Genomic DNA, 27520 nt, shown 5'->3' on the forward strand with positions numbered 1-27520 from the left:
GAGAGGAGCGTTTGTTGCTTTGTGGTGTACAAAGGAGAGGGGAAAAAAGAAGCGTAACGTGGAACACACAGAAAATGGTTGTTACAAATTTCTGTGAAGTAGGAGCACTAATTTTAACAACTGCTACATAAAACCCTCTATGTTGTTCTCTTTGCTCATCCATAACCTCTTTTATCTAGTTAGGATGGGATATAAAACCACGTGGTGCTAACCAAAACTACAGAGCAGCAGAGCTGCTGCATGTGCAGTCACTTTCCAGTGAGCAATTCTGAGGTAGCTGCAGCCTTTCAGGAAAATTCCCAGTGGCAGAGCTGGCAGCAGAGCCTGTCCTCCTGTGCTGAGGATCAGTGCTACTGCCCACAGGGAGGTACAAGAGGGGACTGTTTGCTGTTCCTCACCTCTTAGGCTGCAGGGGACAATGCTCAGCTTGGAGCCAGCCTGGGAGGCTGTGTGAGGACCATTCCTGCAGTGAGGCAGAGCAATCCCAGGGCAGTGCCAGCTTCTCCCAGGAGCTGCACCAAATCCATGCTCTGAATATCCATGGGCATGGGACCAAGCATTGTTCTTTCAGCACAGGCAGCCATGAACTCAAGTTATGCATTATTCTGACCTTTCTCATCCTCTGACATCACATCTCCCTCTTCACTTGCCCAGGAAGCTCTTGCCTGACCCTCCCTCCCTCAGCCATGGGCCAGGGTCACCCTTTGAGCTGCACTGCCCTTGGCAGCTCCCCCTTAATTTGATCCCCAGTGTCCATTTTGTAAAGGTCACATTCAACAATCTGTTCTCTTCTAAAACCATGATAGAGTCCCCCTTGCACAGTTGTTCACCCATGACTTCATTCAAGGCTGGAACTCTCCTCTCCCTGCTCTTAAGCCTGAAGGATCCTTAGGATCAAATCCCCCTGGGCAGTGTTTAAGTGGAAGGAGGGCAGGACAGGACAGGGGAGAGGAAAGGGCAGGGGAGGACAGAGCAGGACCAAACCCCTTCGGTGCATGGGAATTTCTGCATCTGATCAGAGAGGTCACAGGAGTGGGGTGCAAATACACAAACCCCAGAATTCTCTCATACTGAGAATTTGCTGTTCACCTGGTAATTCTTCCTCAGCCTCTCAGTAGTGGGGATTAGAGGCTGGGACTTCCTAACTGCACAAAACTACCTTTGTTATACAACATATTTTAGGTCTTTCATTTAATAAAGTTTTACTCTCTTGGTTCATCTACTCTGAGAACACTGCATCTGTTCCATATCCCTTGTTGGCACCCTCTGCATAACATGAAAATTCAGCAGCAGCAATTCCCTGTGTCACACTTAGGGTCTCCTTTCAATAAAAACACTAAAGCTGTGCTAAAACCCTACAGAAACCTGGAATAAGATTTCAGTGGCATGCTTCACTTTTTGCTACCCTGGGCCCTTGAATCCTGCCATGCTCCTGGAGCCATCCACAAGCACTGCCCAGGATGGAGCCTTGCTCAGTAACTGCATCCTCTTTTTTTCTTCTTTAGCCCTGCAGTGATTGGATGGAAGTACCCAGCCTAATTATTATCCTGCAGGATATCCTACAGGAATCCCATCAGATAAAGAAATTGTTTTAACACCATAAAACATTAACACAGCCCAAAATATCTGAGCCCAGGGCAGAGGTACAAAGCCAGCTGTGCCTGCAGAGACTCAGAGGGCTTTGGTTACTCTGCTCTGCTGAGGAATAAACATTTTCAGTTGTATGAGCTGAAACAGGCAACTGAGGGAAGGAGATGTTGATGCCACAGCCAATATGGATCAAAGCTGAACTCACCATTTGCATGATTCCCCTTACACATACAATAAGAACAATTGAAAGAATGAAATACCAACCTCTGAGGCATTGAGAGAAGGTGGTGAATGAAGGTTTCTGTATAATTCCAAATATTCCTGGTAATCAGGATATAGTAAATAATTGATTGAAGGCAACAGCTAAAACCTTTTGTTTTTCATAACCAAACCTTTTGTTATTCATACCAGAACTAAGCCTAAGGGATCTGGTGTGCCGGTGAAAGATCAGCTCTAAACCTGTTCTACTTCTCTGCCAGAGCTGACAATGTACAGAACACAGCTCTACAAATTAATGGGGCTGATCCTATTGCAGGGCTCTCTCATTAAACTGCACATTAATATCATAAAAAGATGCTGCACCTTTGGTAAAACACAACGTGCTTTTTATGTGACCACTTTTGTGTGTAATGCCAGAATTATTTGGAGAACAGTAAAAAGATTTTTTTTAGGGTAGAGAGAGGCTGAGAACAAATCCCTCTGATGTCACTCTTTTAGAAGTTGTCCTTCTGGCAGGTGTGGTTAAATGCTGGAATTTTGAGCAGAATAGTTCACAGTGCTCTGATGGCTACCCAGAAAGGACCAGAAAACAGAGGTTTAGTGAAGTATTTGACCAGGCAGAACAAAAATAGCCAAAAGTATTCAATGTAACACCTCCACCCCCAATGAGAAATCCAGTGACCTAAACTGTAAAATCATAGGAAGACACAAAGGAATGCAGAGACAATCACAGGCAGCTAAAACCCATCAGCCTCAGAGACAGAATCAAACCCAGTAATGTGTCTTCACCACCTCACCAGTGGACTTTGCCATCAAGTCCTAAATAGGGAAGATTTGAGAATAGGTTCAAGTTGAACAATTTGTACCACAAGGAAGAAAACCTAACCAAGGTTTGCAAAGAACATTTTTCTATCCATAATTCTGATTTAAATATCACTTCTCTTACAACTCTTACTTTACTGCAAAGTGTATTTTTTCCAAGTGGAAATAAGAAATTAAATGGGTATTCTTACTGAGAAGATGGTTTGCTATCTGTTGAGAAATCTGGGCTATAATTTACAGAAAATAGGTTACCTAATAAAAATTCATTACAAAAGTAACAGGATTGGAAAGGACCAGGACAGCTCATTTCTCACAAGGAAGTGATCCATTACTGATTCCAATGATGCTAAAAAATCAATAGTTCTCTTATTTTTGCCTTTCCTAGGCTGACAGATCGGTAACACTTTTTTCTCCCACCTGTGCCTCCAGTCGCCAGCTGATGCTGAGGGAGTTTCCCTGTTTCCCTTGCAAGTGGCTCCCACTTTGGTGGCAGCAGGCAGGTGATGGATGCAGGGATAACCCAGCCTCCCCCATCTGTGCCCCCAGTCTGAGTTCAGTGCCCACCCAGAGCCATGGAGACAGCTCAGGGCTCTCCCCTTGGCATCTGCTCTGTGCTGGGTCTCATTTCACACTGACAGGAACAAACCCCTGCCCAGTCATCCATAACCCACATCCTGCCAGCATTGCTCACTGCCACAGCCAAAAGGCCTTTCCAAACCTAAATCACAAAGTGGCAGCAACTGTGGAAAAACCAAAGGACTCTGCTACAACTGATACCCATTTCCTCCAGCATTTTAGGCACTGATAGGGATGGAGGTGTTTTGGGGTACTGGCTGTGTTTCACAGGCTGCCAGCTGTGGGAAGGAGCACAACAGGTGACCATGAAATGCTGTTTGCAGCAGGGACAAACAGAACCAAAGAAGTTAACATGGTTTTATGTGAAACCTAATAAAAAACCTCAAAGCACAACAAAGCCCAGGTAAATTTACTGCAATTGGAAAGGTTAGAAATATTATAAAAATTATCTAAAAGGCTAATAGAATCTAATGATGTCACTTTAGGTGCCTCTCACAGCTTGTCCTTTAAAACTCAGCAGCATCATGGATTTGGAAGGTCAGGAGGAAGAAAAAAGGCCACCTGTGAACCATCTCCTGCTTGTTTCCCATCTCACTGCTCCCTGTTTTCTCTGCAGTGACCTGGTGAGAGACATCAGCCTGAAATATGAACTCCAGCTTCAGAGTCAAAATTGCACTGGGACAGAATCACAGCTTGGGATTTCAGTTTGCATTATACCCAAGAATGGAGCTTCACAGTCATGGAAAATAAGAAGGAAAGGAGCACAAGATCATGACTAGACAATGAGCACTTCTTTCTCTCTAGAAACTTGTTCATCAGGCAAGTATTTCTCCTCTCGTAAAAATTAATTCATGCTAAATCTGCAGGGAGTGCAGTTACACATCATCTATTACAAATCATGCACCACCCCTACTCCATAATGTCACTGAAACCAAACTACAACATTTTACATTAATGCAACTTAAACAAGCAATCAACAGCATATGGTAATGTTAAATCAAGATGAGTCACCATAAAAAAGAGGATTTTTTTTCCACACAGAGGAAAGATTAAGCACATCTTTAGCTGTAGAATCATGAGAACACCTTGAGCACCCAGGTTAAATGCAGCCCAAATCCACTGGAGATGCACAGCTGGGCAGGCCAAGGCCAGGGGGTACAGCAGTGCCTGCAGAGGGCCTGGGGTACCCCTGCACACAGGTCAGAGTGTGAGGGCTGCACAGCTTCACTGGCTGCAGCAGCTTGTGGGGACACTGGGGTTACAGCCACAGAAATGTTCCTGGCACAGCCCAAACCCTTCCTGTTCCAATCTGTGGGACAAACAATCAGTGAGGATCTGCAGCAGGTCCCTTTCCTAAGCACTGGGCTGGGGTGGGATCAAGAGGGGACTTTTCTCCCCTGTGCTCCTTTCACTTAGACAAGATGTGCTGCAGCTACCAAAATGGGGAAAGAAAAAAGATCCCAGTGGGCAAAATGCCCAGAGCTCGTGAATGACAAGAATTACATTGGCTTTTGAAGTAGTTAGAGAATGACAGAAGGAGAAAGATCTTCATACTGAGGGAGTTTAAACTAGAAAAAAAAACCCTGCTTATCATCATTATTAACTATTTTCACAGCAGAGTGTGGGGGTCAGGGAAAGGGAAGGAAGCAGAAGGCCCCAGCAGAAGCTGAATGAAGGGTAAGAACTATCAGCTCCTGACCTACTGAGAGATTTGAGATGAAGGACTGGCTTCCCTTTCTTGGGCCATTCCACCACTGCTCCAGGTGTTCCTTGTCTTCTCTTCTGTCCTGTCCATAACCACACTGTGATAACACAAAGAGCACCTCATGCACAAGTATGGTACAGTCCTTATTTCTTCACATGTTTTGAGAAACAGTCACACATTGCTTCCATGTATTTGCTTTTATTCTGACAGCTCCTGATTAAAGACAATTCAAACTTCTCCAGGTTGCTCCTCAGGATATTCTCCCTCATCATCTCACATGGGTTCTGCTGTGGAGTAACAGTGTAAATATGGCACCTCATTTATAAGGGTGTCCAGCCTGTTTATTCTTCATCTCTTTCTCCTAGACTTTTAAAGAAAGCGCTCACTATAACATGAAAACAGTTCACAAGTGAGCAGATACTAAAAATTGCCAAGCCCTGATCAAGTTATAATCAGTATAATCCCACAGAAATATTCCCAAAGCTTTTATAACAATGCCTGAGTTCAAGGTGGAAAGACTTAAACAAAATCCACTGCCTTCAGATGCTAAAACCTACGCTATTTGATAAACAGGGATTTAGTTCCAATTAAACAGATGATTAAAGAAGAAAAAGCTCAGAGAATAATCAGCACTAATTATACTACTGCTGCTAGTGTAATTAATCAGTTTTGTGACCTGCAGAATTGAGATAAGGAGCTACAAGATGTGGAGATGAAAATGTGCTGTGTAGAAACTAAGGATCATCATTACCCAAACTAACACATGAACACCAGTTGCTCCTGGGGATGGGCTGTGTTTGGCCCCTTTCTCCTGCCTGCTCTGCTCTCCTGTGGTCCCTGGCCCATAGAGCTGCAGCCACTTCAAATACCTGCAGTGACCTAAAAGGACAAAGAACCTTAACCTAACACTGCCATTCACACCCCTGTCTGTGCCTCAGAGAACCCCATCACAGCCTATTGCTGTTTATGAAGCTATTTTTCAAGAGCATATAAAGTTCTCTCACACCCTGCACTGGTAAAACAAACAATAAAAATAACTTTACAGTGACATGAAAGCCATAAATCACAAAGACAGAAATTCATGGATGCACCTCTATCTAACCTGCTGCCCCTGAGCCCTCCTGGTAAGCATTTCCTATAAGAACACAGCACACAACCCCCAATAATCTGTGATTTCACATGTTAGCTGTAAAGGGATGGAATAATGGATCAGTAAATGCTCTTTATCTCAATTGTGTTTCAACATCAGTTTTAAGTTGTCCTGGCCCCGCAGGTTTAGAAAGCACCCTTAGCACTACTTCAAAGTAGTTTTTTGTGATTTAATTTCATATTTATGCCTTTACTCAGCTGCAAGAGCTGTTTCCAATAAATAAAGAGAGCAGCTATGAATCTTCCATCCCAGCTGTAAATTCCTGCAGCAGATACATTTTTAGGGATGCCAAGGCTGGTGCTCGCAGGCTCTTTCTCCATAAATACATCAATGTCTGTCTGAAGCCCTGGTGGAAATATGGCTTCAATTTTTTTCTTAAAAACATGGATCAATCATTGTTGCCCTTGCCTAGTCTTTTCTGTCAAACGCTTCAGATGTGCTGGAGGATCTGTAAAAAGTTTGAGAAGCACTGTGGATACATGCCTTACCATCCTATTGTGTAACACCATTTAACTTGGGTGCAGCTCTTGCTGTCTCTGAGCTGCACAAGGAGATGCTCCCACTCTGAGATCAGTGTGAGTGATGGCAATCCAACAGGTTCAGCAGATTTCATCCAGCAGTGGAAGGGCCTTTCCTGCCTGCAGAGCACCCTGAGACCAGGATCTAAGAGCTCCCTGTGCCCTTGGGCTCTAGACTATATATTCTGTATCCAGGGAAGAAAGCTCAGAGTGTCCTACCAGCAGACACAGAGCAGAGGAGGTTTACATGTTAAATCAGCCTTCTAATTTGGTAACATTTAGAATTTTTAATTACGTGAATAAATTAGAAGTAAATAAATTACCAATCTACTTTACTCAAATTTACAAAGTAAAATTTCCTGGTTTACTGCACTGGCTAAAATGTATAGGCAATTTATTCTTTTTTTTTTTAGATAAGTAACCTTTATGAAAAAACAAAAGCAATTACAGACCAAGGAGATTACTGGAAAGCCAGTCAGAATTAAACACTTAATTGTTTAACATGGTATTTGGGTCTTGCTCCCTAGCAATGAAGGAGAGCCAGCATCTCTTCTGATGTCCAAGTCTCTCATCAGAGCTATATCAGCCCTTGCAGCTGGATTAAAACATAACTCCTTTGAAACTCCACAAGTTTGTGACTCACTGAAAGGAAATATAAAGGATAGATGGGTGGGAGGAGTGAGCTTCCCCTCCTGTGGAGTTTGCTACTTGAGCTTGTTTGCCAGTGCCACACTCCTGTCCACCTGAAATGTAACAGGAGGAAGTGCCTTTGATCCTTTCCCCTAATGATCTGCTCAGGAAGAACCCTGTCAGAAAAATGTGACGCTACCATCTTGTTAATGCTCACCCTCTGGAAGAGCTGTTCTTTGAATGGAAGGATCAAAGATCCTCCCTAATCTGCTTTATGGGAAAGTCTCTATTTTATGGCCATATGCAGTAAAAAGTACCAAACCCCAGAGTATTTCAAGTTCCAGCATTGCACAGCTGAAGCCAGCCCAGTATAACCCCTCAGTGACTGCTTGGACATGTTCAAAGATGACAAAAACTGACAAAAACCGCTTGCAAAGCATTGTTATCAACACTGCCTTTTCCTCAAGAAAAAACCCGGACTGATTTTTTTACTGGCATTTCTCTGGACTCAGTAAAAGGCCAACCCCAGCACTGTGAGCAGGAGCCAAGAGCCCCTGTAACAACACCAAGGTGCCCAAACAAGGCTCTTCTGCACTGCAGTGCAGCCCCTTCTGCAGGAGATGTCCTCCTGAGGCAAGAATCACATCACAGGAGCCTGAGGGAACCCCTGCCTGCCTGCCTGGCACAAACAGCCTCTGGGAAGAGACCCACATGCCCTCATGGACCAGGATCTGGGAGAGCTGATGGCCTCACACACTGCTGGCAAGGCTGCAGCACACTTCAGCCCAAGGGAGCAGGGCCTGGCTCCAGAATTCAACAGGAGAGGCCAGGAGCTTGACTCAGCAGGAGAGCCTGCAAAACACCATTTGTTCCCAAGCCACAGGCTCCAGACACGTTCAAGGATCTCCACCTAGCAACAGGGAAGTAACTGTGACTTCTCCTGGGCAATACTGCACAGCACTGCAGTCACTCACCTTCCCCGAGGGAATGAGAGACCCCCTCCTGTGTCCCTGCCCCATAGCACACGAGTGTTCCAGGCACCCCCTCCCTCCTCCTGGCTCTGATGCACTGATGTAAAATGTCCTGCAGCTCCAGCAGCATTCTGCACAAGGCAGATACCAGCTGGAGCCTGTGAGGGTTTCCAACGTGCCAGCAGAGGTGAAGCTCTGGAAAGGAAAGGCAAAATGTTGGTGCCTTGCCTGGTCTGAGCCAGCCTCCTACGGCCCAAGCTGCCTCAAATCCCTGCTGCAGTAACAGATGGCAACATCCATGGCAGGAGCTTGGCATTTCCAATGTCAAAACAGCCACAGGTGCCTCTGCTCTTCAGCATACAGGGCAGCCAGAGCCACGCAGGGGGGACATTTGACCAGGCAGGCAAATCTCACCTTTGCACTCAGTGCAGCACCTTGGGATGATGGGATCCGTGCTGCAACAAAACCAGACTCAGATCAGGAAGAGGAAATTGTGAGGTTTCAGTGAACTTTTGCCATATTTCTGTTTTACAAAGCATCAGTTCTACATACACTAATACTGTACTGCTAAAGTAGAAGAACTTGAAAAATGTAACAGAAACATAGAAGTCCTCAGAATTCCAGATCCAGGCTGATCTTTTTTCCTCCCCCCCCCCCCCCAGTCCCCTCAGTTGTCTGATTTTATCCATTATCCACAGCTCATAACGTGGAGGGTACAAGTCCCCAGTGCCCACACATCCCTGTGCAGGCTCCCAGGTTATGGACCTCACTTCAGTTTCTAGGCCATGTTACTCCCTGTTCACAGGCCAGGATTCAAGTCCAAAAGTTACAGGAACCGTAGAACAATACACTTGTAAATAACATTACCACTTGGGAAGCAAAGACATGGAGGGCCAAAGGAAGCCAGAGAAGCAGCTCTAGGATGTTCTAACTCTTATGAGACACCTCAGCCCTTGAGCCTTATCCAGCCTCTGTCCACACAAGAAATGACAGAGTAACTCACAGCCTGACACAAAATGGTAAACTAATCCCATGGCTGGACAAAATGGCAGAGTAACCCATGCCCTGACACAAAATGGCAGAATGTCCCACAGCCTGACACAAAATGGTGGAGTGCCCCACAGCCTGACACAAAATGGCAGAGTGCCCCACAGACCAACATAAAATGGTGGAGTGCCCCACAGCCTGACACAAAATGGCGGAGTGCCCCACAGCCCAACACAAAATGGTGAAGTGCCCCACAGATCAACATAAAATGGTGGAGTGCCCCACAGCCTGACACAAAATGGCAGCATTACCCAGGCCTGACTCAGAGTAGGGCAGAGAGCCATGGCCGCTCTGAAGCAGGGCCCGTTTCTGGCACTGGGAAACAAAGGCAGGGACTGTGCCAGGAGCTGCTCTCGTGCCCTGGCTGCTCCCTGGCAGCCGCTCCTGCCCCATGGTGCCTTTGTCCCGGGAGCAGGGACAGCAATGGCAGCCCCAGCTGCGGCTGCAGCGTTCCTTGGCTGGGAATGGCACAGCCAGGGAAGCCAGGGCACTGTGGGAATGCACACAGAGGTGTCTTCTCTTGTGCAAGGGAGACAACAAACACTGAGAACTCAGCTTGGAAATCAGGGAAATGTTCAGTTGCTCTGTACTTTTGATTCCAGTAATACAAAAAATGGACGATAATGTTCCCTATTAATCCATGTCCTATGCCATTATTTCAGACAGGTTCTTCCCACACAAAGCCTCAAATCAGTCCGCAGCCCATTTCCAAGGCCTGATGCCCAGGCTCCAGGACAGCAGGATTACCAGACAGCCTGAGAGCCAACTGGATTTGGAAATAAAGCTAATTTGGAGTGAGAGCTAATGGGAGGGAGCACGTGAGCATCTGCCTGCAGATGTTCTCAGTGCCCAGCTGCAGAAATGCCAGAGCCACGTGACGTGCTCTAACATCCAAAACACACCCAATATCAAACAGGCACTTTCTAACAAAACCTCATTTCTCACCAGACAAAATCTGTCTGCATCTTAGGAGCTGCTCAGTAATATACACACACAGAGAAAAACTTTAATTGAAAGAAAGATGCTGTGAGGAATGTAACTACTGCTTTACTAAAACGGCAAGAAATGAAAAAATAGGTATCAGTTGATGTGCCTGTTGACTTAAAATCTGTCCTCAGACCTGGAAGAAGCACAGCTGCTGTAGGGGTGCAATGAGGGCAGATTTTGGATCACATAAATTTAGATTTTTTCCTCTTAGCAACTTAATGCTCATGAAATTATGTAACAGATCTGCAAACCAATTACCAAATGTCAGAAGGTGCCCTGGTTAAAATACACACATCCCCTGGAATGTGCCATATTCACAAATTAGCCATGTGTTATTTATAGCTCCTCAAGGCACAATAATGAACAAAGAGGTAATGAAAGCTGAAAGCCTGAATATCTCCCATATGCCAGAAGGCAAATCCCATGAGACCCATCTGTAGCCCAAACTGGGGGAAAGAAAATATCCTTCCTAAAGCAAACAAAACCCCAACAAACAACCTCCCCCACCTCTGCAGTTTTGTATTTGTTGTTTCATTTTTAAAATTAAGCTGCAAACTAAAACCCTACCATACTACTTCCATTCATTTAATCATAATGATACTTGGAAATTCCTTATTTTTATTCTCCAGCACTACAAGGTGCATCCCAGATGCTTTGAAGAGACAGAGTCCTCTTTATTCCCGCTGTTTCTGTCCATGGAAGGCTGAACTCATATGCACACCAATTCCTGCCCAGCTTGCAGGGTGATATTGAGCTTTAACTCAAAACTCTGACTGCTCCACATCCAAACCCTGCATATTTACACCTACCCTGGTTTATTTCTTCACTGGTTCAGTTTGCAATACCCACATGTCAGTGTCTGTAAGGCCTTTGCTCAGGTGTCTCTGCCTCTCTCACTTGCCAAAACTTTCTACTGAATTCTCTTGTCCCACATTTTCTCTCTCCACTATTGATCGGAACTGTTACTCTGCTTCCCATGTGTGTTTTCCCTCCTTAAAAATAATGTAATTATATTCTTTTTTCTTCTTTACTTGAGGTCATACATCATATCCTGTGCAGGAAAACCCTCTGGAACAAAGCTGTGCTAATCACTGCACTAAAATATTTCACCCTCAGCCAGTTTGGTGCGGCCAGGCTGTAGCACTGTAAGACACAATGAATTCACCACATTGGAATGTGAGTTCCAAGCAGCACAGAACAGGGATGAATGAAGGGCACTGCCTCTTCTTTGGGCACATGGAGCAGGCATGAGGAATGAGTGGGGCTTTTTCATGGCAGATGCAAACAGCACACAAATGCCAAAAACATTTGAAGGTCCATCAGAATATCTGCATGGCTCCAAGTGAATATTGATACACTATCACTATCACTGCCTTTCCACCCCCAGCTTAGTAACATCCTGACCTTTCCACCAGAGCCTGCCTCCATCCATCCATCCATCTATCCATCCATCCATCCATCCATCCATCCATCCATCCATCCATCCATCCATCCATCCATCCATCCACCCACCCACTATTGGGCTTTTTCCCTCCTTTTTTTAATCTGCCTTTCTGCCCCCCTGCATTCATTGCCCATTTTCTCATATTGTTAGAAAACTTTTGGGCAGTTGAAAAATTCTTGGAGGCATCTGAAGGGGCAAAAGCATCAGAGCAGACCAGGAGCTGCATCTCTGTGTCACTTGTGCAGACCTGACTCTCAGGCAGAGGCTAAGCAGATGGGCCTGTGCTGTCAGAACATGCTCTGAATTTAACCAGAATGACACTGGCCCTTGCTGGCTGCTGCAGTGGCACAGGGACCTCAGGGATCTCTGCCTCTGCCCTGTGCTCAAAGGTGAACTCCAGTAAGGTTTCATTTGCTTGATTTAAAACTTCCATCTATGTTAAGAGATGTGGACCACAAAAACAAGTCTAAAAACAAATATATTATTTTTTTCTCATCTTCCCTAACCCTCCTTTTCTGCAATTCTGTTCTGACTTTGAAAAGCTCAGAGACACACATTTAAAAAATATTTTTAATGAACACAACCCTCTGACCTCTGCTTTTGAGGACTAACGTGTAGCTGTAAATGGTAAAAACACAAAAAGCACCCCTCCAAAATAAATACTTTTGTCTCAGCTGGTTTCAGCCTCAGATACAAGCAGGAGATTTCCACAGGAAAAGTCTCCAGAACACAGATCCTATGGAGATGCAACAGTTGAACACAAAACCTTTGGGGTTTGATTTTAGATATCCATGGATACCTCAGGCAGACTTCATCCACCACTCCATTTTGGACTGAGTGGCTTTGGGAGGGCTCTGGGCCTGTGCCTTTTGTCCCCTAGGGATGGGAAGTGTCTTACAAACCTCGCCAGGGCCAGCTGCTGCAGGTCCCAGGCTCCCTAAAGGGGGAGTCTTCCCAGGAGATCCCTTCCTGCCTTCCCACAGACAGTCCCCATCCTGTGGCTCACTGTACCACAGGCAGCCAGGCATCCTTCAGCACTGGGGTGCTGGCAGAGACTGGAAGCCTCTCTTTGTATGGAGAGGTCAGAGTTCAAGTGTCTTGACTTCAAATTATCATTGTAAACCCAAACTTTTCCTATTTTGGTCATTCCAGTCTTTTCAGACTGGATGGAGACCCTGGGTGCTAAAGATTGCCTTTAGCAGAAGCAGACTCTATAAGCTATGGTGCTGTTAATATTTCCAGTTATCTTGGCTTCCTTAATATCATTCAGCTATTTCTGTTCTTTATGGATACCTTACTCTGCTTGATTCTGTTTCACTTTGAACCTCCACTGATGCTGAGGGTTTCACACATTTTTTATCATACTATGCAAAATGCTGCTGGAATCTTTCTGCAGGCTCTCTGGTGACAGAAAAAGGTTATTATTGCCATCCCCCTTGTATTGTGTCTCCAGAAATCTGTGCATATGCTGTGTAGCCACCCATTCTGCACTGGAACCTGAAGAAATCACTTTGTTGTACTGACTACAAGAGCACTTTCTAAAAGAGGTGTCTTTCTAATTGTCCATTTTTAGAGCTGGTGCATGCATAATGCAGAGCTTCCAGGAGGGTTTGCCGTGATTTGCTCCAGTTATCTGTGCCTCAGCACTGGGGCTGCTGCCTGGCACAGAGGTGAAACCATCCAGGCTGAAAGGAAAAGGCTCTGTCAGGTTGGAATGCAGAGAGCAGAGAATTTCATTCACTGAGGGCAGGGATGGAAGAGCTGCATCCACACTCTGTTCCAGTCACTCAGTTTCTCTGTTCCTGCCATTCTCAAGGATCTTAAAGCCACATGGAGCTTTTGTGACACCAGTCCTCCATCTATAGAGGCAGAGGAGAAAGAGTGAGCTCGCTTTCCTCCCCTCTGAACATTAATTCCATCTGCTTTCTCTCGGCTATCCCACCTTCCCAACAATCTGTGCCAAGGATCAGCAACTGCCCACATTAAATGGCCACTGACTGCCATTACTCAGAAATATTTCTGTGCGAGCAGCAGGTTCACCCAGGGTACCCCAGCCAGCCCTGCAGCCATTCCCCACTGGCACACAAAGAGCAGCTGGATATTAAGACACAGTTGTGATATCCATTACTGCCCATAGGCTCACTTTGGAGAAGCTGGGGAGACTTGAGCCTTGCAAACAGGGTTAAATGGAAATGGTTAAATAAACCAGAAAAAGAAAAAGCCATCTAGTGAGTCTATCGGCTCATTGGGCTCCATATTCCTAAAAAATCACTTTGCAGTCAGGAGGGACACAGGGGGTTTGAATAATTTTCTGCCTTTACACCTTCCCTGCCACCAGAAGTAACATGGAGATGTTCTTCCATAAACAAATTTGCTCTTTTCTCTCAAGGTTTGTGTACACTCTGAGTGCACTGGTGACATCAGATTTTTCACCAGGGAAATGAAAGAAACCAACAAAACCAACAGCCCACATTGCTGAAAACCCAAGAAGCTAAGCTGGCCATGTCTCTGAAATATGGTATGAGCAAAAAGAGAAATACAATAAAAATCCCCATCCAGCACAAACTAGGAAGTGATGGAACGAGGGCTTTCCTACTGAGTCTGTCTCCAGTTACCATCCTTCTGAGCATTGTCCATTATCCATTCTGCACTGAGGAGGCTCTCAGGCCAAAATTTAAAAGGTGACTGACAAACACAGGAGGCCAAAATGAAGCAAAGAATCACAAGGAGAGCCTATGGAAGAAGCCTTCTGTAAAACATGAGGGAGCCCTGAGCCACATTAGATTATTTTCTTCTTCTTTTCCTCTTCAATTCTCTTATAGTAGACAATATTTCCTATCCCCCCTCTTCTGAGTCTCTAAAATGTGCAAGCTTTGTGTTGGGATGCAGGCAGGCTGAGAAGTGCAGCTGTGCATTAGAGCTGCTGAAGCTGGGAGTCCATTCTCAGTGAGTAAAAACCACACTTCCATAAATGACACACAAAAACTGCATTCCCAAATCTCACCACACGTGAAACAGATCCCTGGATCAGCCTCATCTCCAGCCCTGCCCATTGCTGTGCAGGCCTGTTGGCGGTACAGCTCTGGGACACAGCTGGGACACAAGGGACACTGTTCCCATGGTCACAAAGGCCCCAGGGACGCAGGCTCAGTGTTTGTCACATTCTGCACAAGCCTGGGAAAAAACCTCGAGCCCATTACCTTCACTCTTCCAGATGCTGTCAGGTGGTTGGAGAAGGGCAAAGCTTCCTTCCACCTGCAGGAGCAGCCAAATCTCTTTGGGAGAGCAATCCCAATCTCCACAGGCACCTCCTGCCTCTGGATTCTGTGTATCCTTCCTTCCAGCAGTGAAACACCTGCAAGGGACACAAGCAGCAATTACCTCTTCTGCAGGAAAAGCCCATCCTGCCCCTCCAAACCAACCTGTCCCTTGCTCATGTATGGTACACGCTCGTGGTTTAGCTACTGTTACTATTTCCATTAGAGATTATCAATGTTTCCAATAGAGATGGGCTGGAGACAAACCCAGGATCTAATTATTAATTATATTTTGACCTGCATGCCCAGATGGGTAGGAAAAAATGTTCACTCAAGAGGAGTTTTTCCTTAACTCCAGCAGACCCTGGATTTTCCACTGAATGTTTTCATTTTCAGCTGCAATCACCAGAAATAACATTAATGACTTTCAGTGCAGGGCAGAAATAATTAGAGGCAGAGCAAGTGTCCAGCTTGCATGCTTATGCTAAGAAAAGACTGAGAAAAATCATGGCAAAGCTTGATAACCTGAGGGGAGAAAAAAGTAAACAAGCTCAGGGGTGAGATCTAAATCAAATATGAAGCAATCTATATTTTCCATTAAAGCCATTGTGGAACTGGGCATTTTGCAAAGGTCTTGATTGAAAACCATGGCAGAGTTAATGGGTTCGACTCAAATGATCCTCAGCACTTCAATAAGGAACAAGGAGAAAGGAGGCCCACGAAAGCAGAACTTGAAACATTAGTGCAAAACCATACAATGGAAAAGAAACAATTTCAATTGCTCTGGGAAGGACTATAAATTGCCTTGTTCTCAAAACTAGAGGGAGACTCAAGAGTGCAGAATCTCATTAGAATTTCAGCACTGGATTTTTTTTATAAACAGCATATCAGTAAGATTTACCAATATTGTCTCAATATACTGAAAGCTTTATTATTTATTCTTTGACAAGTGGCACTTTTATAATCCTTTACTTTTAATAAAAAAACAGTAGAGATGTATGCTGAATTGAAAGCTAATTAGCACATTCCTATCTCTCAAAAATTCAGTAACTTTTGTACTCATATTTTTGGGTTCTTTTGTGGTCAGTTTAATTAAATTTGTTGATAAAATAAAGGAGGATATAAAAAAATTAGTAGCTTAGGCTAGGTTTTTCAAAGGCAATTAGTAGTTGGAGCCCATTAAACTAAGGAGGGAATCAAATCAATAATTTCTAAGGCTTTTTCAATGTTACCCTTGAAATTTTAGTATAATCAGGAAAGGACAAAGAGCAGTCACGATCCAACAGAGTTTCCTGGGATCCAGGGACAAAAAATATTGTTGAGGTGCTGAGAAACAGGAGTTCAGAGCTGCTGAGGCTGCTGACAGCCTCTTACAGTGGGTGCTCTGTTTCAGAAGCTGGGATTTCAAGAGGTGGCAAAGTGGGTCATAAATGCTACTGAGAGCTGAAAATTAGGCGATGAAAAAACCACTCCAGAGCATTGAAGTGTGGTAGGTCTGATTAGCAATCAAAATGCTGTCTCATTTTGCTACAGTTTGTCTTGAACAGCAAGGTTAAGGAAAAAAAGCCCAAAAAAGAAAAGCCATATGACCCTAAACTGTGAGTATGCATGAATGTTACAGCCCTGCCAGGGACTGCACAGGCAGCTGGCCCCAAAGGTAACGTGGCATTTATCTGGGTTTGTGCTGGCAGCCAAAGCCACTCCTGCTGCTTCACCAGGCCTTTCCCTCCTGCCCATGCTCTGAATCCCTGTGGGTTTGGCACTGAGCACTGACTGCTTCCCACCAAACATCTGCACAACCAGTTCCATCCTTGACATCACCCTGAGGTGCCTGTGTGTGTGCACTGGCCTGGCCTGCCTTGGCATGTGGCCAGTGGGACAGCAAAGGGACATTTGTCCCCTCATGACCCTGGGCAAGCAGAGTGTGCTCAGAGCACCTGGGCACGGCCTCCTGTGGGAAACCTTCTCCTGGCTGAAGACAGCTCCAAGGATCACTGCATAAACCTCTGCAGCTGCCCCACAAAGTGCAAACAGCCCCACAAACACACAGTGACAGTAATAGCTCCATCCAACCAGCCCCCACTGGCTCTCCTGGAGCAGCAGAGGACAGGAGAACAAAGCAGGTGACAAAGGCTGGGTCCTGCCCACCTTGAGCCCGAGTGACTCCAAAGTGCTGCTGCCAGACACGAGTCCTCTCCTCCCCCTGCCAGCTGACTCTGCAACCTCATCCCAGTTCATCTGGGAGCTGGGAGCTGCTGTGCTCATGAACTGGGGAGGGCTTCAACAATGAATCAAGTGGGAGATATTAAAGGCACTAGAGAGCAAACAAACAAACCCACAAAGAAAAGAAACAAACCTGAGTACCAATAGCAGTACCCAGTGCATATTAAAAATACAAACAAACAAAATAACTTTATGTGGTTTAAATCCTAATCCTCGGGGATGAGTTGAGCACCAAGGTGCACAGGCCTTGTTTATTATCCTGTGAGCTGAGAACTGAAATAAAGTCTTACAGCAAATAATTAGGACAAGATGTAGTGATATGGAGTGTTCACTGCCAGCCTTTTAAATCCTGATCTACCTGCCCCTGTTGCTGAGGAGGTTTGTGCAATGCCCAGGTTCCACAGCTCCTTCTTCAGCAGAGGAAGCCACTGCTGTTCCACTCCTGCTTTTTATGACACTCTTCCATTTCTTTAAGCAGCATCATATAAAGCCTATTTTCAAGAGTGAAATAAATAATGGGATTGAGATAAACTCTGTGCAAGGGGAGGTACTGGGCAGTGCTTCTGAGTGCCACAGTCTGGGAGAATCCATGGAGACATTTCCATTCACATACCAGAAAGCACAGAGGGCATCAGCAGTTGCTGTAATCCCCTCTCCCCCAATGACCATCACTGCTGTCCTCTGTGCTCTCCCCTGCTCACACTGCCTCCCTTCCCTTCCCTTCCCGGCTGGAAATGTTCCATCACACAGCTCCCTTAGGTGCACACCAAGCAGGGATGTTTTCCATTTTGTACTTTAGGAATTTCTGCAGGTTTAACAGTTTTTAAACAGGCATTAAGCTGCTCTTTGTGTTTTTTCTTCAGCTGTGAAAAGTCTTTAAATGCCCCAATGTGCACCATGTGACCCACTGAGCTCAGTCCTTTAGTGGCACAGGCCCTTAAATGTGAACTCAACAGATACTTTAGGTGAGGTGTCAGCAGTGCATAGGCAACAAGCTGACATAAATCCTGAGGAATTTAACTTATAAAAACCTTTAATTCCTTCTTTACTCCAGAAGGACGTCTTGAACCTTTGCACCAGCTTTACATGGATCCTTAAGCTACATCAGCAGGATGTGCAGCAGCTTACAGCAATTAAGTCACAAGCAAATGTATGTAAAAACAGTGTAAGGACATTTAAAAAAATGGGCTTTGCAGAAAATCAATCCATTTTCACTGGGGTGCATCACCCAGCATCACCATCAAATGTATTACACTAAACCAGATGTAGCAAAAGGAGTCAAACCCAACCACCACCAGGGAAAGCAATTCTATTCATCATAAACCCACAGGGCCATTTCAAACAGCTTTTCCCAAACAGCTTCCACACTCCTTGGAGTCCCATTTGGATCTCAGCTCTTCACTCTGCGCTTCCATCTCTGTATACTCAAAATAATAAGAAGAAAATTCTAATTCCTGGGGGGAAAAGGGGATTTTTGTTTCACCCAGCCTGTGAGTAGCATTATCCCAACCTGAGGTGAAAACGCCAATGAATCAACATTTCCTTAACTGACTTCATTGTAATCCTGGTACTGCACTGACCCCTGAGGAAGGGAACCTTTTTCACTGGCTTCAGCAGCAGCAGCACAGGAGCACCTCTTGTCATCTCTCATGAAGTGGAGAGAGACTTCCTGCAGGTTTTCAAGCACAGAGTTAAGGTCTGCCTTTAAGAGCAACAATTACAGATGGATGAGCATTTCTTCCTGAGGCACACAGCATTTTACAATGGAACTTAATGAAGTAGCTCCAAGGTATTTCCTGCAACGTATTTCAATAAAAGAAAACATAAGCCACTAAAGTGTCTCATGTAAGCATTGAGGATTTAAGGAATTACTCAAACAATGAATGCATGAAGCTATTAACCATCCTGGAGAATTAAAATGTGCCCCTACGTGATGAACCAAAAGCAGCAAGTAATTTCAAGTCTGCAGGATTGATTTTATACATGTGACTGAAATATAATTACAGAAACATCAAACTGTGCTGTATCCAGAGAAACCTAGTCCAGACTTCTAGACCATGAGCACACCTCTGCAACAGCTTTTATTTGGTCCATTTGTTACCTCCTGGCAATGGTTCGAGCCAGGGAGGTTATAATGTGGTAGTTATCCCCAGGTAAAGGCACAGCATATTGAAATTAGCCATTTTTTAGTTTTATTTCATTGCAATATTCTGCTTTACTGGAAATATTAGGAGGATCAGCATGACTAAATAAAATTTTGCTCAAGCACAGCTTACTGCATAAGAGCAGTAGCAAGCAAAGAGCCCTGATACCAGACTAAAGTGGGTGCAGGTTATCTCTGGGTGTCAGGTATTTAATGGGAAAAGTTATAGTAGGAAAGACTTAGAAAATTTAAAACACTTTCTCTCTGAAACGGGTCACTGGAATGTTCTCTGCTTAAAGCAGCTGCAACACTGATACTGTGAGATTAAATAAAACACAAAAGGGATAAAAGAATTACCATATATTTAAAGAACACACAAAAAACCCAAAGAACAGAAATGAGAACAAGGAGAGGCATTTTTTCCACTCACTGAAGTGTCCTACCACTTAAGGAAGCCCTTCCAGGTGTCCTTTTGCATGTCCCTGGCTTTGTGTGTCCCCATCACTTCATCTTCCATTGGCATCATCATTACCTTATTAGCACCAAGATGTCGCTGTCAGTCAGCAACCGAGACCTTTGGGATCTCTGAAAGCTGTCACTTGGCCATCAGATAGTACCAAAACATCGTTACCATAGTATTTACCAGTTTGAGTTTTGGTTGGGTTTTTGTTTAGTTTTTACCAATCTGTTCAGGTCCTGAGCCATGTTCATTTTACTGCTAATGGTATCACACAGTGCCTGTGCACTCCCTACACAATGAACACCATTTTGTGTCTGCATGGAGAGGCCCAAGAACTGCTGCACACATGGTAATTAAACACCATGGTAAGGAGATGTGCAGCTGCTCAGGGCTGTGTGCAAACCACAGCTCACTGGCAGCTTCTAGGAGATGAACCATAACAAGCTGAATTTTAAAGTAAACTGAGATGTATTTTTTCTCTTGATGGAAGATCTTTCTGAATGACCATTAAGCATTTTTCAACCCCTTCTACTGAATACAAGACAGATGTACCTGAACAGGTAAAAACCTGGGCAACCTCTGGAGTTTAATGAGCCCCTCTGTGTCCCCAGTGCCCGTGAAAGCTCAGTAGGGATGGAGACAAATTGTTATTTGGAATCAGCCCTGAGCTGTGTCATGTCACTCAGAGCACTGACAGAAGCAGCTTTAGCCCAAATCCATAACTGAGCACACCAAAGCCACCTTGCTTGAGCAATGTGACACCAGCACAAATCAAGGCACTGCTGCACATCAGCACCCAGGGACACAGGACAGAGCTGAGACCTGGTGTGAGGCCTTGGAAACTTTCCCCTGGTGAAAGGAGTGAGGGGCTGGACCCTCGGTGTGACACAGACAGAGCTGGCTGTTAATTCCCTTACACCACCTGATTTCTCATGGATTTTACTGCCAAGTCTCACCAGCACAGGTTCCCAGAGACTGCACAGCTCACTACCAACTGCAGACTGCACCAGGAGGTGATCAGGACTGGGACATCAGCATGTGGCTCAAAGTCCTCTGTTTCTGTCCAGAGAGGCCAAGCTTTAGGGCTGTGAACATGCATCCAAGAAGCTCAACATGCAAAGTGAGGCAGCTGCTGTAGTAAAGGCTTCAAACATTTCCATCTGTGACAGCACAGCCTTATATCCAATTTTATTCATTCTGGTTTTAACAAATCTGCCTAGCTCAAGCTGAGACATTTTGAACTAAATCTATCTCGGAGTCCCTTCCTCTATCACACAGAAAGAGAACAATCACAATTACAAATACAAATTTGCAATAATATCAACACCAATCTGAGGGTGAGGTTTTAGTGTTGGCCTGTACATCAGGAGATGAGGTTTGACTGCAACACTATGGCCATAGTGAACAGCAGAGTAAAAGGTGACTTACATTCTCTACTAACAATGTGTCTGACACCAGAGTGAACAAGGGCTGGTGAAACAAATACTTAACTCAGCACATGAGGAAAATCCATGTCCTGTAATGAACAGGACTGGGCTCTGCCTAGGAGTCAGCAAAGAATAAAAGCACCCCAGAATGGGAGCCAGGCATTCAGCCTGACAAGAGACGTTTTGCATGACAATGGAAAAATAAGGGAAAATAAGGATGGAAAGTAAGTACAGAAAGACAATATTTTCTTAGCATAGAACATTTCAGTATTAGTGCATATTTTATAAGCACACAGCAGCATTTCATTGTTACAGTTGTCCACCTATATACAAAACCCGTGAGGAGCAAACAGTGTAAGAAGACAGATAAATTAACGTTGGCCCCTGAAATCACACACCCTCAGCTGGAAGGGAAGATTTCAGCACACCCACGTGCTGCTAACAGCAAACCCTTTTGCTGCCTGATAACACATCCCCAAAGCCGACCCCTCTGCCTTGGAGGGCAGGAATGGGAGCAGGAAGCTGCCTGCAAGTCCCAGGCTGTGATCACCTTGCCCACAGCAACTCTTTTCACACTCTAAAAACGAGGGCTCCTGCCTGTGTGGCACAAACCTTCCCCCAGCCCTCTCCTACACTGAGAGCTGAGTGCATTGTAATTCCAGTATTCCCATTCCCTGGGAACGGAATGTCACTGCTCATACATGTCAGGGATTTGGGCCAACACACACTTGAAGCTTTAGCCTGCAGAAACAGGTAATACACAAACCCAGCTCTTGGCCAAATCTTCCACACTGAGCCAATCTGACAGGGGAACTACTGGTGCAGAATGAATGCAAATCAGGGTGCCAGTTTATTTTCCAGTCAGTTCTGCACATAACTAGAATCTAATCCAGTTATGGTAAACAGTGGAAATCTTCATGTAAGGGTAAAACATAGTAAATTGCCATTGTGATTTCTTAAACTAAACTTGGATCCAGCAAACACATCTCGCTTCATTATTCTCTGCAGCAGAAAATTCAGTTGCCAAGAAAAAATTAAAAATAATAATACCAGGAACACACATTCCTCAAATGCATTCTGCATCTTGAAAAATAAGGAATTTAAGAATTTACAATCGTCTCCAAGTTTGGATGGTTTTAAAATTTCACAGCACTTTAACAGCAACTCAGTGTTTTGTTAGAGAAAATGAGATGATGCCTAGAAATAAAGAGGATTCCAAAAGCATAGCAAGGACAATACAGTGTAGCTCCTGAGCCTCTTCTTGCAGAACAGAAACTTGTTTTTCTATTGTAACCCTGTTACACAGAAAACAAAAACAGATTTGTGAAACCCTCGCTAATGTGTGTGCCTACTGAGCCACTGTCTTTGTCTGATGTATTTTTCTGTATTGCCCTCATTTCACACTTCCTCAGTTCTTTGCCCAAAACCTGCAGAAGCCAAACCACAGATTCTCAACAGTTCTACCTGTGCCCCTCAGGCTCCTCCTCCTGCCATCATGTGATTTAGGATACACTGGATATTGTTACACAAAGCAAATTATGACCATTTAAGTTAAAACTCAAGAAACTGAGAAATGACTCTGACCATGACAATGCAGGATTATGCAGAACAAATGACAACACTCACCTTCTGTGGCTGTGGGTCCATCAGCAGCAGGACACACGTTCATGAGAAGCACAATATTTGTGACCATCACCTTGTGGACTGCAGGGATGGCTCCCTGTTTGTGTAGCAATCCTCACGGGCTTCCAAAAGCCACAAATTGAAAGGTTACAGGGCTTAAAGCATTTCCCAGTTATGATTTGTCTGTCAGGCAGCACCAGCTGGGCAATCACTTTTAGCCATAAATGCTCCTGAGAGCGGGAAGTTCATGGCCAAAGCCACAACCACGTGGTATCAATTGATGTCCAAATGCCATCTGGCAGGTCACTCTCTAACCCCAGCAGGACCTCACACTGCAAGGTGCTCACCAGCACCTCCAGGGTAAATAACACCTGCTGAGGGCAGCTGGGATGGCTCCCAAAGGCTCCCTCCAGTCAGCCAGAGATGTGTGGCCTCCTCTGAGCCTCCAGCGCTCCCTGATTCCATCCCCGTTCCATGGAACACTCTCAATATCACTTTAGACTGGATGCTGACATCACTTAGCAGCAATAAAAAAGTGCCCCAGAATTGAATCCCATTTTGCTCAGCACACATCTCTAAACTATTACCAGTGTGAAATGAAATCTAATGTCTCCCTTAGCAATCCCATCTTCTTTGTCCTTTTGTTCCTCTAGGATACACTAAATCCATTTGGACACACAGTAGCACATGGGTCACACCACACATTGCAAGAAGAGTTTTCCAAATGTACGTAGCCACTGCAGCAGCTGCTTTTCAGCCATCCCACTCTCACATAAAAATCCATTAATAAAAGCAGCAGAAGACAATGCAAACACCTCAGTGTGCTGCTTTGGGCTGGGCAGCTCCCCTGCCTTCCCCAGCAGATGGTATGGGGCTGTGGTTTGGATTTGTGCTGGAAACAGCGCTGAAAATTTGGGGATGTTTTCAGTGTTGCTGGGCAGTGCTCACACAGAGCCAGGGCCTTGTCTGCTCTCCTGTAACCCACCCCCTTCTCCTTAGGTTGATTCTCATGCTGGTACAAAACAGAAAATGGGATTGGATCACTCAGTTCCATCTGATGTCATGTTCAGGGACAGGAACTCTGCAGTGGCACAAACACTGAATAGAAAATGGGACCTGCTGGGATCCAAATGCCTTGGCTTGCACGGGAAGAACAGGGCAGCTGCCGTGGGGCTGTGCTGTCAGAGGTGCATCCTCTAAGTCCTGCCAAATGCTCCCTGATACTCAGCCTTCCTTTCCCGCTGCTGGTGATGCCACCTCTTTCTCCCAAACCACATCTCCTCTTCCCCAGCCCTGGAAGTTTGCTGGAACAGTGCATACAAGGCAGGTGACTGCTGTGCAGAGCCTAGGAATGGATGGATGTGCAGGGCAAGTGAGGATACAGTGTGCCCCAAGGAGGAGTTTGGGGGAGGATTTCTGCACTGTCAATTATTGAGAACAGATGTGGCTTACAGAGCTTGGGAGAAAAGCTCATCTGATTGCTCTTGGCCAAGTTTAGATGATGGCCAGTCAACAAAATGCGATGCCCAAGAGACTGTGAAACGAAACCCTCTGGAAACATGTCCAAAGAATAAAGCAAGTGTGAGGCAATGCTGCACTAATAAATCAACGGAGCCCTCAGCAGTAACAGAGTCCGATTTGCACATAACGAGGCTGTTTGGGCCTCTGAGTGCCTTGTCAGAGCTGTTCCACCACAACAATACACATAACTGCTGGCATTAAGCAAAGCACAGTCAGCTGCTAGTTTCTCTCAAGTTTGATAAAGGCTATTACTTCCTGCAGTCTCTCTCTAGGAAGAGAGACTGCAGACCTGGTGCAATGTCTTGTTGGATTGCATTTTTAACTCCTCACTATTTTTTCTGGAGTTCCAAAAATGTCACAAAGACGGGATCTGGCACAGGGAGCCTTTGACGCAGCTTATCAGAATTACAGACTGATGGTTGCAAACTAAAAACTCCTCAACAAAAATAAAACACTATTGGAAGGGAGGCTTGCTAAATATCTGCACTGCTGATCTTGCTCAGTCAATAAGGATGGTGTATGAAACATAGAAGTATAAAAAATTAGCAAAATAAAAGCTAAAGGTGAATTCTACTTAAAATATATCTCTATTCTACAGACAGCAACAGAGAATAGATTATTGATTACAAGGCAGTTAACTATTTCATGGAAGGATATGTGCATAGGTTTTCTCCATCTGACTTTCAGACAGAGCATGTCAATCAGTGCTGGACCAGAACAGGAAGCGTTTGCTGGCATTAAACAGCATCTTATGGTGTGGAGCAAGTAACATTTGGCAAGAATAACATTATCACAATTTGTCCTCTCAGTCATGTTCAAAGTTCAGCAGAATCCTGCAGGAAATTGTACTTCCACCATTTTGTTTTCCACCTGTAACACAAAACTGCTGCTTGAATGAAAGCACTGAACCCTGCTGCCCAAAACCACTTTGGATGGGGAAATGGATAACTTCAAAACTTTGTACTGAGTTTCTCCCAGTTTTACAATAACTGTCAAAAGGCCTGATTCAAGCAAAGAGAATTCCCCCACCAGTGCAGGAAATGGAACAGACTGGCCCATCTGGCACTGAACACCAGAAGCAGGAACAGTCGGGGTGAAGCTCTGCCCACAAGGGGAGCTCCCAGCCCCACAGCTGAGAAAGCAACAGGCCACACCCCACTCACACCCTGCAGAGGCTCCATCTCAGGCAGGGGACCTCCCTCTGCCCATTTCTCACCCTGCACTTCACCTTTCATTCTCCATATCCCAGGTGACAAGAGACCTTTTCTCTTTCCCCAGATGGATTTCCTTTTCCCATTATTTTCTTTAAACAAACAACAACATCAAGAAAATGAAAGTCAGTACCAAAAAGAGAAAAAGAGTTCTTGTTTTCTAGCCCAAACACAAATTGGAGAATGCAAAGTAAATGTTTGTTCCTAATTTTCCCTGATTTGACTTGAGATACTGGTATTAATAACCGCTGCAACTTGCAGTTAGTTCCCTGGAAGGAAATTTCACATGGAAGTCATTAATCTTTCTTTAGTTTTTCTGTTTCCACAGGCACTGAAAGCAGCACAAAAAGGACTCCTTGGGTGAGGAACAGATGGGTGGAAGGACAGGTAGAAGGTGCCTTTCTTCAATGCAGGTGTGAGGTTCATGTGTGCGCAGGTTCTCTCCCTTTCCTGGCCACATTTGCAGGAGACAGATGTTCCAGCTTCATGTATGGATTTCTGCACATGTATAATCTGGGTGAAAACCTCTTGTCACCATTTATGTATTAATAATATACTGCAAACAAAGGTGAAAAGCTCTTAGATGGTAAAATGTTGTTCCTCTGGGTACAAAAGTCAGCCCAGCACTAAAAGCCCTGGTTTTTGATGTTTCCTCCCAGTCAAGGCTGTGTTTGTTCTCTCAGTTGAGACATATGGCAAACAACCACTTCATGTCATCTACAGGCTGTGCATGTTATAACAGCATCCTAATGTCAAAATTAAATTTATTTTGTGAGACAGTGCTTCTAAAGTGCCCTTTACACATAAATGTGAAGGGAGACTCTTAGCATGGCTGTTAGGCCATCATAAAGGATGTTCATGACTTGTCTCTCAATTATGCTTTTTCACTCTCATCCTGTGGCAGTACAATCCCCTTTTCAACCACAAACCATGCTCATGACATACATATAGTGCAGTAAAACTGATGCACATAAGAGGAATGGATCACATTAATCTGTGCAATTGAATCAGAAGACAATGCAACTGCAGAGAATTTGCAATTCAGGGAGCCTCAGAAGATTTTGAAATGTCCTGCTGCTGCACATAACTCTGGCTGTTTGGTTTATAATTTACAGCAGATATGTTTTCTATAAACTTGCAAACATGAGTCAAAATGTAGTTGTTGGGCTCCATTTTTTTCCCTAAATATAAGTCCTTATATCTTTATCATTAGAAAGCCTGTGCTGTGACCTTTTTTTTACCACACCATATTGACATATAGCTGTTGAAATGGGAACAAAAATCCCATTGTGTCGGCTGTGATTTGTACTTCCATGACAAGCACTTGTCTGCTGAGGTAAGACAGAACTGGGGACTGAATTCAGTAACATTAATGATTTTTCTTACAGAAGAAATTACTCTTCTGCACCAGAGAATACTCTATTAAAGCTGGAAATGCTGGGGGAAAAATTAGAATGACAATGTACTCCATGCTGTTGGAATTTGCCTTGTCCCACACTTATAATTGCAATGCAGTGTTTTGGTCTGTACACAAATGTTGACAACTTTGTTTTTCTCTAATCTGAATAATTTCACATTGATCTGAAGCAGTAATATCCTCATGGGAATTGGCTTAAAGCAATGAAGGGAGCTTTTACCAAATGTTCTCCAAGAAAAGCTGATGTTTTGAGGATAACTGGGAGACAGGCACAGCACTGAACCAGATATTCCAGGTTCCACATGGTGCAGTCTACAGAGAAACAGCAGATGTTTAGCACTTCTGTTGATACCCTTGTGCCCATGGGGAATTTTGCCATTTATTTGGAAAACAGTTTATTAAAAAAGTCAAAAACCCCAGCACATCAGCAGCATGTGGATGGTTACAGCAAATGTACAACCTGAAGTGTTGGAGAATATCAGATTTCTCATTTAAAAAGAAGAGCTTAAAAAGCATTCAAACAGTTCAGCTTTAAAAAGCACAGTCTTTGTTATCTAAAATAGATTGGGTTGCTGCAGC

At 44.6% G+C, this 27520-nt stretch overlaps 1 protein-coding gene across 1 annotated transcript in view; it reads right to left on the reverse strand.

Annotated features, from left to right (window-relative positions):
• The window catches only part of LOC143693918 (uncharacterized), a 72444-nt gene that overhangs the window by 24161 nt on the left and 20763 nt on the right, over positions 1–27520 (reverse strand). Inside the window, exon 7 of the mRNA XM_077176783.1 lies at positions 14860–15014. The gene's annotated coding sequence lies outside the window, so the exon portion shown is untranslated. The remainder of the gene's footprint in view (positions 1–14859; positions 15015–27520) is intronic.

Source organism: Agelaius phoeniceus, chromosome 4 (genome assembly GCF_051311805.1).
Source record: "Agelaius phoeniceus isolate bAgePho1 chromosome 4, bAgePho1.hap1, whole genome shotgun sequence".
Lineage (NCBI taxonomy): Eukaryota > Metazoa > Chordata > Aves > Passeriformes > Icteridae > Agelaius > Agelaius phoeniceus.